Source organism: Macaca fascicularis, chromosome 5, assembly GCF_037993035.2.
Source record: "Macaca fascicularis isolate 582-1 chromosome 5, T2T-MFA8v1.1".
In the NCBI taxonomy this organism is placed as follows: Eukaryota; Metazoa; Chordata; class Mammalia; order Primates; family Cercopithecidae; genus Macaca; species Macaca fascicularis.
Window position 1 is genome coordinate 79655427 of NC_088379.1, and position 9306 is coordinate 79664732.

At 54.3% G+C, this 9306-nt stretch overlaps 1 protein-coding gene across 8 annotated transcripts in view; it reads right to left on the bottom strand.

Annotated features, from left to right (window-relative positions):
- Positions 1 to 8449, bottom strand: part of PDGFRA (platelet derived growth factor receptor alpha) — a 64319-nt gene extending 55870 nt beyond the window's left edge. Inside the window, exons 1-2 of one of the 8 annotated variants that reach the window (XM_045393282.2) lie at positions 8279 to 8449; positions 7140 to 7333 (exon numbers count right to left, since the gene is read on the bottom strand). The gene's annotated coding sequence lies outside the window, so the exon portion shown is untranslated. Of the gene's footprint in view, positions 1 to 3171; positions 3621 to 4250; positions 5709 to 7097; positions 7334 to 7597; positions 7809 to 8278 lie in introns of those variants that run through there. The other 7 variants (XM_074040014.1, XM_005555276.4, XM_045393286.2 and 4 more) reach the window with 7 other exon arrangements.
- Positions 8450 to 9306: the final 857 nt, after the last annotated feature.

Consider the following 9306-nt stretch of genomic DNA (forward strand, 5'->3'; position numbering starts at 1 on the left):
TCACTGCTTTTCCTGTGCAAGCTCTAAGCAGTGCTTTGCTCTCGCCAGACACTCCCAGATTTCCTTCAGTGCCTCCAGATACAGTGAACCCTCTGCCAGGAAAGACTATTTACTGACATATAAAGTGGCCAATGAGGCCAGGCGTATTGGCTCACGCCTGTAATCCCAACACTTTGGAAGGCTGAGGCGGGCAGATCCCTTGAGGCCAGGAGTTCGAGACCATCCTGGCCAACAAGGTGAAATCCCATCTCTACTAAAAATTTAAAAAAAGGAGCCAGGCATGGAGGCAGGTACCTATAATGCCAGCTACTCAGGAGGCTGAGGCAGGAGAATGGCTTCAACCCAGTAGGCAGAGGTTGCAGTGAGCCAAGATCTTGCCACTGCACTCTAGCCTAGGTGACAGAGCAAGATTCCGTCTCAAAAAAAGTAGGCAATGGAAACAGGCCCTCTGAGCAAGCCATCAGGAAGCAAGAGAATAAACACGTTTGTTGCTTAAGATTCCAAACTCCCGTCTCCAATAACAGTGGTTCCCTGGGTAGAAATCTAGGCCTGTTTGTGAAGTTTCTTTTTTTTCTTTTTTTTAGATAGAGTCTCGCACTGTCGCCTGGGCTGGAGTGCAGTGGCGTGATCTCAGCTCATTGCAACCTCTGCCTCCCAAGTTCAAGCGATTCTCCTGTCTCAGCCTCCCGAGTAGCTGGTACTACAGGTGCCCACCACCATGGCCAGCTAATTTATTGTATTTTTAGTACAGACAGGGTTTCACCATGTTGGCCAGGCTGGTCTCGATGGCACCCTGTTAAAGAGAAAGGATACTAGCTGCAAAAGCATTTGTTTCTCTGTTTCTGTGACTGTATATGTTGGTCTCCTTTCACCAGATGTCTGCTCTCCTTTCACCAGATATTTAACCACGGGAGAATAAAATGACATATCCTTTTGAATGTCAGCATACGAGTGTGACTCCTAATGGCACAACCTTAGGAGTAGCAGTAGCAGTTTGAGCTTTCGGCTTGAGGTCACCAAGACCCTGACATAGGTGTCCTCACTCAGAAACGAGAACACCAATACCCCCCACTACCTTCCTCACAGGCCTGCTCTGATAATATGTTCACTATGTAAATGCAAATCATTAACAATTCACCCACCTCGGCTTCCCAAAGTGCGGGGATTACAGGCGTGAGCCACTGTGCTCAGCGTGTTTGTGAAGTTTCATGTCATTACTTATCTATAACTCAGACAGGTGACTCACGAATAATGGCAGTGCTTGCCCCACAGGGAGGTAATGAAGAAAAATGGGAAAAATGGGGACTTTCCTCACCTATCAGACCTGTAGTGAGGCTCTCTGGGAGTGAATCTGGCTGTTCCTGCCACTTTTTCTACTCTAAATGCTCGTCCTTAATTAGTAACTGCTATTCCAGTGCTCATCTAAAGTCAGGTGTGCAAATATAAGTAATTGAAGCCACAAATTCTGAGAAACATGGCACTACTAAGAATCCATGAGAACAGCCTCCTTTGCAGAGAAGAACAATAGATTTCAACCAAATCTTTTTGTCAATCATGATTACTTCCCTCATGCCAACTACATGTTGAACTTCGGCCCCCATCTTCAATAATCACAGCTCAAAAAGCATTTGCCATAACTTAGAGAAACAAACTGAGAAAGAGATCCCTGCTCTGTTGACTCCAAGGCAGGTGACTTGTGCTTTTCCCCCATCCTCTTGGCCTTCTTATGCTTTCTCTCAGAAGAAAGGATGGAAATCACATTGGACTAGCCACTGATCCCAAATCTGACACTCTTTCAAATTCTCTGAGCCTCAGTCTCTTCTTCTAGGAAGCACTAGTAAGGCCTGACTGGTTGCTTGCCTTGTGGCATTATTTTAAGGACTAAATTATAGAGTTTTAATTGAAAGTGCTTTAATTTTCAAAACTTTTTCTGCAGACTCCCAAGATATTTTAGATCAGCTCCTTCAACTTCTCCTTAACTAAGAAAGTGACGGATGCCCCAGAAGCGACATGACTTGCCCTGCACCTCCTGCCTCCTGGAGACATGGATCTGAACTGTGATTCAGCCCACACCAGCAGTCCACTCCCATGACCCTGTTACCTACAGTCTGGTGTAGCTATAAAGACCATTCAAAGATGAGCCAACATATACAGTCACAGAAACAGAGAAACAAATGCTTTTGCAGCTACTATCCTTTCTCTTTAACAGGGTGCCATCTCCTGCCCTTAAAACAGCACTAAAGAGCCATTGAACACGACTGTATAACCCAAGGCAGTGTAAAGAGACAGCAGGCAATGCAAGGCTCTATTTCCAGAAGGACTAAGAGCAAGACATTCTTCTCCTAAAGCCAGAGAGCTTGCTTCTCAATCACCAATTGCACAGTGCATCCCATTGCAGAACCACTGAATATTTAATTTCACCCCACCCTCACATGATTAAAGACCACAGGAGACTCTCTCGTAATCCCAAAGCCACTGGTGACTTCAAGATTCAGATTTCCGAGGTTCAGCTAATTTCAGCTCTCCTAAGTTAATTCTAACTGTGAAAATTACACATCTTCCTTTTTCTACGCAGTCTCCTAACTTCAGCCCAGGCAACCCAAGTGCAGGTCTACACTGATGGAAACTTCTCCCTGTTTTCCAGCAGAGGGTGTGTTTACCAGGACCTCTGCACCCTACCAGAGCCTGTTTTGCTGTTTTGATCTCCCGGGGCTCCATCAGACATTCCAGTAAGGGGAGGAGGCTGGAGTGTTTTTACACAGGAGCGTTTTATGGGACAATCTGGGCTCATAAACATGGGTGCTCTCCTTTCACCAGATATTTAACCACGGGAGAATAAAATGACATATCCTTTTGAATGTCACCAAACGGGTGTGACTCCTAATGGCACAACCTTATCTTGAGGTCACCAAGGCCCCGACATAGGTCTCCTCACTCAGAAACGGGAACACCAATACCCCCCACTACCTTCCTCACAGGCCTGCTCTGATAATATGTTCACTATGTAAATGCAAAGCATTAATAACCAAGGCGAAACACAACACAAATTTCCACGAAATAAAAATGCTGTCTTCCAGCAATTCTTGTAGCCTCACAGGAAAAGAAAATCAGTCACGTATTACGGTCCTACAGAGCAAAAAATCAATCAATCAATCAATCAAAAAAAAGCACCTCCTAATGCCAGTACTAGCTTGGAGTCTCCGCAAAGCCCATTCTCACAGCGGATCGCGGTAGTTCTTGCCAGTGGCCAGCAGATGGCAGTGTTGGTCGAAGGACGTGCGTCCAGGGGTTGCGACACAGACGCGTCTGCCAGGAATTCTGAGCTCCACTATCCCAAATCTTAACTTCCAGTCTCCCCCTTCCTTAGGCTGTACTTTTAGCTTTCGTGGCGACCTCGGTTGAAAGCCCGCGGGGTTTGAGCAGAAATACGAAAACTGCTGTTGAAAATGGCTAAATCTCCTCGGGACCCCAGAAGAATTCGGGGTAGGCGGACATCTCCCCATCGTCCCCATCACCATCCCCATCACTGGGAGCGGGTGCGCTGGGACAGCGGGGCTTCAGGAGCCAGGAAGACGACGCTGCCGGGCCAGGCCGCAGAGACTCAGCCGGACTCGCTACTCGGGTTCTGTAAAACCCACGCTCTCGACACCTCAGCATTTCCGCCCCCTCGGGGCGGGGGACCGCCTTGGCCGCGACGCCGTTCCCGGGCTGCGCTGCCCTATCTGTCCGCGCGACACCACTGCCCCTCATAAACCAGCCTGGCGAAGGCCGCGACGGCCGCGCAGCCCGGGAACCGCGGGCGCATTAGAAACGACTGTTCCCGTTGCACAATAACGCAGGGTCGTATAACAAACAAACAGCAACAGGCCGCCCGAGGGGAAAGGGAGCTGGCGAGGGGCTGGAACGCAGAAGACGGCGCCTGTCCCCCGAGAACGCACGGGACCCATCCTCCTCCATCCTCCCCTGCTTCTCCCACATTGAACTAAAAGGACGCTCCATTCTCAATCCAAACCCAGCGACCTCGGCCCCCTCTCGTCCACCCGGCGCTTTCTGGGCCCACACAGAGCCTGCGAGGCGTCCACTGGCGGCCCGGAGGAAAGGAAAGGTGACCCAGGTTAGCCTCCGCTCCGGGCCCCCGGGGTTCCAGCGCCGCGCTCCACTGAGATCCGGGCGCCGACCGCCCGGGGCTGGGGAAAGCGGGATGCGCCCCCAGAGCCCACTAGAGGGCGCGACAGCCCCGCGAATCTTACCCGGCTCGCCGGCCCGCTAGCCCACAGCACAGGCTCCTGGTCCCCGACAGCGCTGCCGGGAGTGCTGCGCGCAGACTTCACCCGGGAGGCTCTGCGCTCGGACAGTCCAGCCCCAGCCACCGTCCGGTTTCTGACCCCGGGATCCAGAGGAACACTGCGCGGTCGGCTCGCCCTCCCGCCTCCACCACGCCCTCGGCGGCTCGGTTGTCCTGGGGTTGGTGGCGATGCCCAGCCGCTCCCGGGACCTGCGTCCGTGCGCGCCGCACTCTGTACCTCAGAGCTGCAAAGGCCGCCGCGCCCCAGGCACAAAGCTCGGCGTTTGCATTGTTTTCAACTGAGACCCGAGAGGGGGCCGGGCAGGGTGTGGGGAGAGGGGGGAGAGCGGGAAGAGAGGCCGGGCGGGTGGGGGAAAAGGGGCCGAGGGGTTTAGGGTTACAGGCGCTCGCCAGCGCCTCCTATGGGCACGAGAGCAGCCCGGCAGTGGGTAGCGGCTCACATGGAATGCTGGAGAGAGCTAGCCTGCGCCCTCTCGGCATTTAAGAACTGTTCCTGGCCCGGCGCGGTGGCTCACGCCTGTAATCCCAACACTTTGGGAGGCTGAGGTGGGCGGATCACCTGAGGTCAGGAGTTCGACACCAGCCTGGCCAACATGGTGATACCGTCTCTACTAAAAATACAAAAATTAGCCTGGCGTGGTGGCGGGCACCTGTAATCCCAGTTACTTGGGAGGCTGAGGCAGGAGAATCGCTTGAACCCGGGAGGCGGAGGTTGCAGTGAGCCGAGATCGCACCACTGCACTCCAGCCTGGGCGACAGAGTGAGACTCTGTCCAAAAAAAAAAAAGTGCCCTCTGGTGCCAGCTTGCCCGACACGCGCCTTAGCCGCCTCTGCCCCCTGACAAGTCCGCGCCCACCCGCGCTTGTAGCTACCCTTTCGCGGGGGCCGAGAAACTGCAGCAGGAGGCAGGGAAGGAGGCGCCCCAAGTCGGGGTTCCCATTATTCCCTCCTACAATCTACTTTTTCAGCCCATCCCGGGTTCGCTCACTGATCAGTTTAAAACAAAAGGAAATGCCGCCGAGCCACTTCAGCAAACGACAACCATCTGGCAGAAACTGAACTAGGGCGAAGTTGGGAGATGCCATTTGCCCCGATCCTGTATCTTGCGCCCCAGGCGAGACCGAAAGATTATCTGCCGCCCCAAGGCTGATGCTGCGGTGGACCCGGCGAGTTAGACCAGGGGGACCCTGAGACCCACACCTTTCGGTCACTGATCAGGCTTTTAGCTCTTTTCCTAGAATTGCCACTTTTCCACCAGCAACGTATAACCTGGTCGCAGCTCCCCGGAGGTCAGAGGGAGTCCTTCCCTGCGGGGTCTGCAGGAAGGCGCTGGCCACCACGTCCCCAAAATGCGTCCCGCCGCTGCGCGCCGCCCACGGTCTGTCCCCAGGAGGCACAAAATGGGCCCGCCTCGGCGCCAGACGTGTTTGCAGCTGGAAAGCCCAGCCCAATGCCCCTCCCCCTGCATCCCTCCTCAGTCCGCGTCCCGAGAGGAAACTGGCCCAGGGGCGGAGAGCTGGGAGCCTGGGCTCTCCTTCAAGTCCCTCTCGATCTAAGGATTTAAACAAGAGCCAGGGCACCGGGGGCTAACGACGGGTTCATTCTTGGCGTCCCCCCACTCTCGTTCCTCCTCACTCTTGTGAACGAGGTCCAGCTGCACTTGGCTCAACCCAAAACTGTGCAAGCTCCGAAGTAGGGCCTGACCTGTGCGTCAAAGCGAGGCTGCTCGGCCTCGCGCCTGTCGGGAAGGCGAGGCAGGGCCTCCTCATAGTGAGGATTGTGGAAAAGAGGAGGCCGAGGAGAGAGGGAGAAGAGGGAGGGGATGCAATTCGGCAGTGCGGGGGTCCAGATTGACCAGATTAGGGGTCGGGGGTGGGACAGCGCGGCCGCTGGTGAGGTGCGCACGCCCGGGACCCCTTCCTCCCCTTCTGTGGCTGCGGGATGTTTGTTGGGTGAGATGCACTGCGGAGGATTGTCGTGCCTCGTTTGCCCTGGATGCCTCTCCCTGCTCCAAAAATCTGTCTAGTTCTGGTCAGGAGCGACCGCGGCGAGGCGAGTCGGTCCAAAACATTGAGCAATTCGGCCTCGGAGCCAAAAAGCCATTTCCCACACCGCCCAGCCCGGGGCTTTTCGGACGTGGGGCGGTCGGGACCTGATAGGGGTCCCATCCATGCTTGCCTCCCACCCAGGGAGATGGAGTGAGTGGCAAGTTCTTCCAGGCACTCTTTGCGCACATCCTGAGGTCTTAGCAGAACTGGGGGAGCGAAGTGCGGGACCGGCCCTCTGGCTGCAGGAGGGATGCACAACGGACAGCCGGCCTGGGCAGCAAGTCCCTCCCGACCAAGACTCGAGGCCAGGTCACCGACAGTTCCCGCACACCTGGCCCGGCCCCGGCTCCTGGCTTCCTCCGGCAACCGGACTCGGGTCGGGCCACACTCCTTGTCGCTCCGACCTGGCCGTCACCCTCTCGGAATAGAACAGCTGATCCCACATATTCAGAGTCAAACGGACGCAGCCCGCTCCCCGGACGCAGCCGGGCGGAGTTAATCGTGTATAAACCTTGTTTCCATGGGGGTAGACAGCAGAGGAAGGAGAAGTACGCACAGACGGCTCTGAACCCGGCAGGGAGAAGAATGGAGAAAAAGGGCGACTAGAGAGGACCGAGCAGCGCTGGGCGAGCGCAGACGGCAAGTGCCGTGCACCCCCGCGCGGAGAGGGGCGCCGGGTAGGGGGTGCCCAGGGCTCAGTTGCCCGGAGGGAGAATGTGGTTTACCTCCCACCTTTCTCTTACCTGCAAACAAATTTCCCCAGTTCCAAGTGGTCCCTAACTTACAAGAAGTTCGACACTTTCCTGGAGACCTTTCCTCTCTTCCTGCCTGAGGCCAGAACTGAGCGGCAGCAGAGCCCCGGGCAATGCAGAAACGGTTCCACCGAGGAGGGGGCGCAGGGAGACGGGCGGGGGCGGGGGCCACGGCGCACAATGAGGACCCCTTGGTGTGCGGTTCGAAATTCCTCAAATCCCAGTTGCTGGAATGCGAGGCGACATCGACTTCTTCACTCAGGGCCAAATGTGTTTGTCATTATTCCAGACCGCCCGCCCGCGCCGCCGCTGTCGCCCCCGCGCTAGGGCGTGCAACCCGAGCGTACAGCCGAGCAGGCACCCGCTCTCCCTAGCACCTCACTGACCCGACAAACCCCTCCAGAGCGCCCCAAACCCTTGCCCACACCCGCGCCCCTCTGCTTGTCCCGCAGCCGCGTCACCGCTGCGCCAAATCTGGCCCGGACTCTCACCCAGAGCAGCGCCGTCCAGTAATTACGCGCATTCGACCGGCTCCATGTGCTGCAGGCCAGCACGGAGGTCCGGTCTCCAGCCGAGCCCTGCCCGCCTCCTGCGACCAGCAACCCCTTCCCGCGCCCCCCTTCGCGCTCCCCTCTCCCCACCTCCCCTGGTCCCCCAGCCGCGCTCCACACCACGGGCTGCAGCGCTGTCCCGCCAAACCGCAGGCGAGGAATGAAAACACTCATTTAAAACCTGTCGCCTTCCAGGACCCACTGCCAAGAAGAGGGCAAACACCTCTGCCTCCACCCCCAGTTCCTTGGTGTTCGGCCCAGTATTCATGAACACCACCCCCACCCCCAAAAGAAACCTCAAAAATGTAAGCCTAAACAATTTCTTTGGGAGGCCATAGGGTTGTTAGAAAAACATTGTTTTTTAAAAATAGGTCTGGAAAATGTGTGTTTAAAAAAAAAATCCCTAGACTTTCTAATTCTATGGTTTTCTCCCACCCATCCCCAAGTGAAGTTTATTCCGAAAAAAAAAAAAAAAAATTCCTCTCTGGACACACATTTGGAATCCAGCTCCATTTTTTTTTCTTGTCGCCCAAAGTTTGAAGTTACTTCCCTTTCTCCAGTCCCAGAGTCTGATCAGGGACTTCTCTTATAAACAAAAAATCATTTTTTCTTCTTCCTTACCTTCTCCTATGTTATTCCGCAATGAATGTCCCACACATGGAGTAAAGAGCGTGTCCACGGCCTCCAATGATCTGTTGTAGTCTCCTCCTCTGTTTCTCTCCCTGTAGCTCCAACAGTAACGGGCTCAAAAACCGCGTTTTGTAATTGATTCAATGTTATAGTCCATCCTTCTAAAACTAATCATTTGCTCTAAGTAAATAGCTGTCAGGAAATAAGCCCCCCCCCCCCCCCGAACCTTGGTCTCTTCAAAATAAAAGTTTCGCTCAAACTCCCCTGCGCTCCGAAGCTCCCAGTCTCCAGATTGCGCCTTCGCTTTTTGCTCTTACGCAATCAGGGGGTCCAGTCCCAACCCCCAGACTTCGACAACAACTGGGGGGCGGGGAGAAGCCGACCAGATGGGATGGGGGGGTGGAAGGGGGAGGTGTTGGTGCTCTGCCGGGAAAGCGGTTTTGTGAAACTACAAACAGCCCATCATTTCCAGAATGAGTTTGCCTCCCCATTTTGGGGTTATTTTCTTAGACTGCTATAGTTTTGTGTTCTCTTTGAAAACAAGAAAAGGAACATACAAAATTGCATTTAATACCCAGAGAGAATATAAATCTAGAATCAAGAAACGTCCCTTCTACAAACTCGGCCCAACTAGAAATAGGGCCCTCGGGAGAAATCTCCAAGCGGTTGCGCGGTTTTGAACTAAGGGTCTTTTAGGGGAAGGGCTAAGGGCTATATAGTTGCTAGTTCTTTAACGGGATTAGGCAAACTGTTGAGTCCAATATGACAACGATGAGTTTTTGTTTTGTGTGTGGGGTGGGTGTGTGTGTGTGTGTGTGTGTGCAAGACTGGGTGGAGTCTGAAATAGGGTACAAAGAAAGGGTCTGTGTAGGTTTGGAACATTCTCCGATAGAACGACCTTTACTCCCTTTAAGTCACTTATCTGGTCGTGCCTTTGTTTTGGGGGTTATCTGGGCGAGGTTGCCCTGGCTTCTAACTCGCATACAAAAAAGTTCAAGCTTGGGCGTTTGGGGAATCGT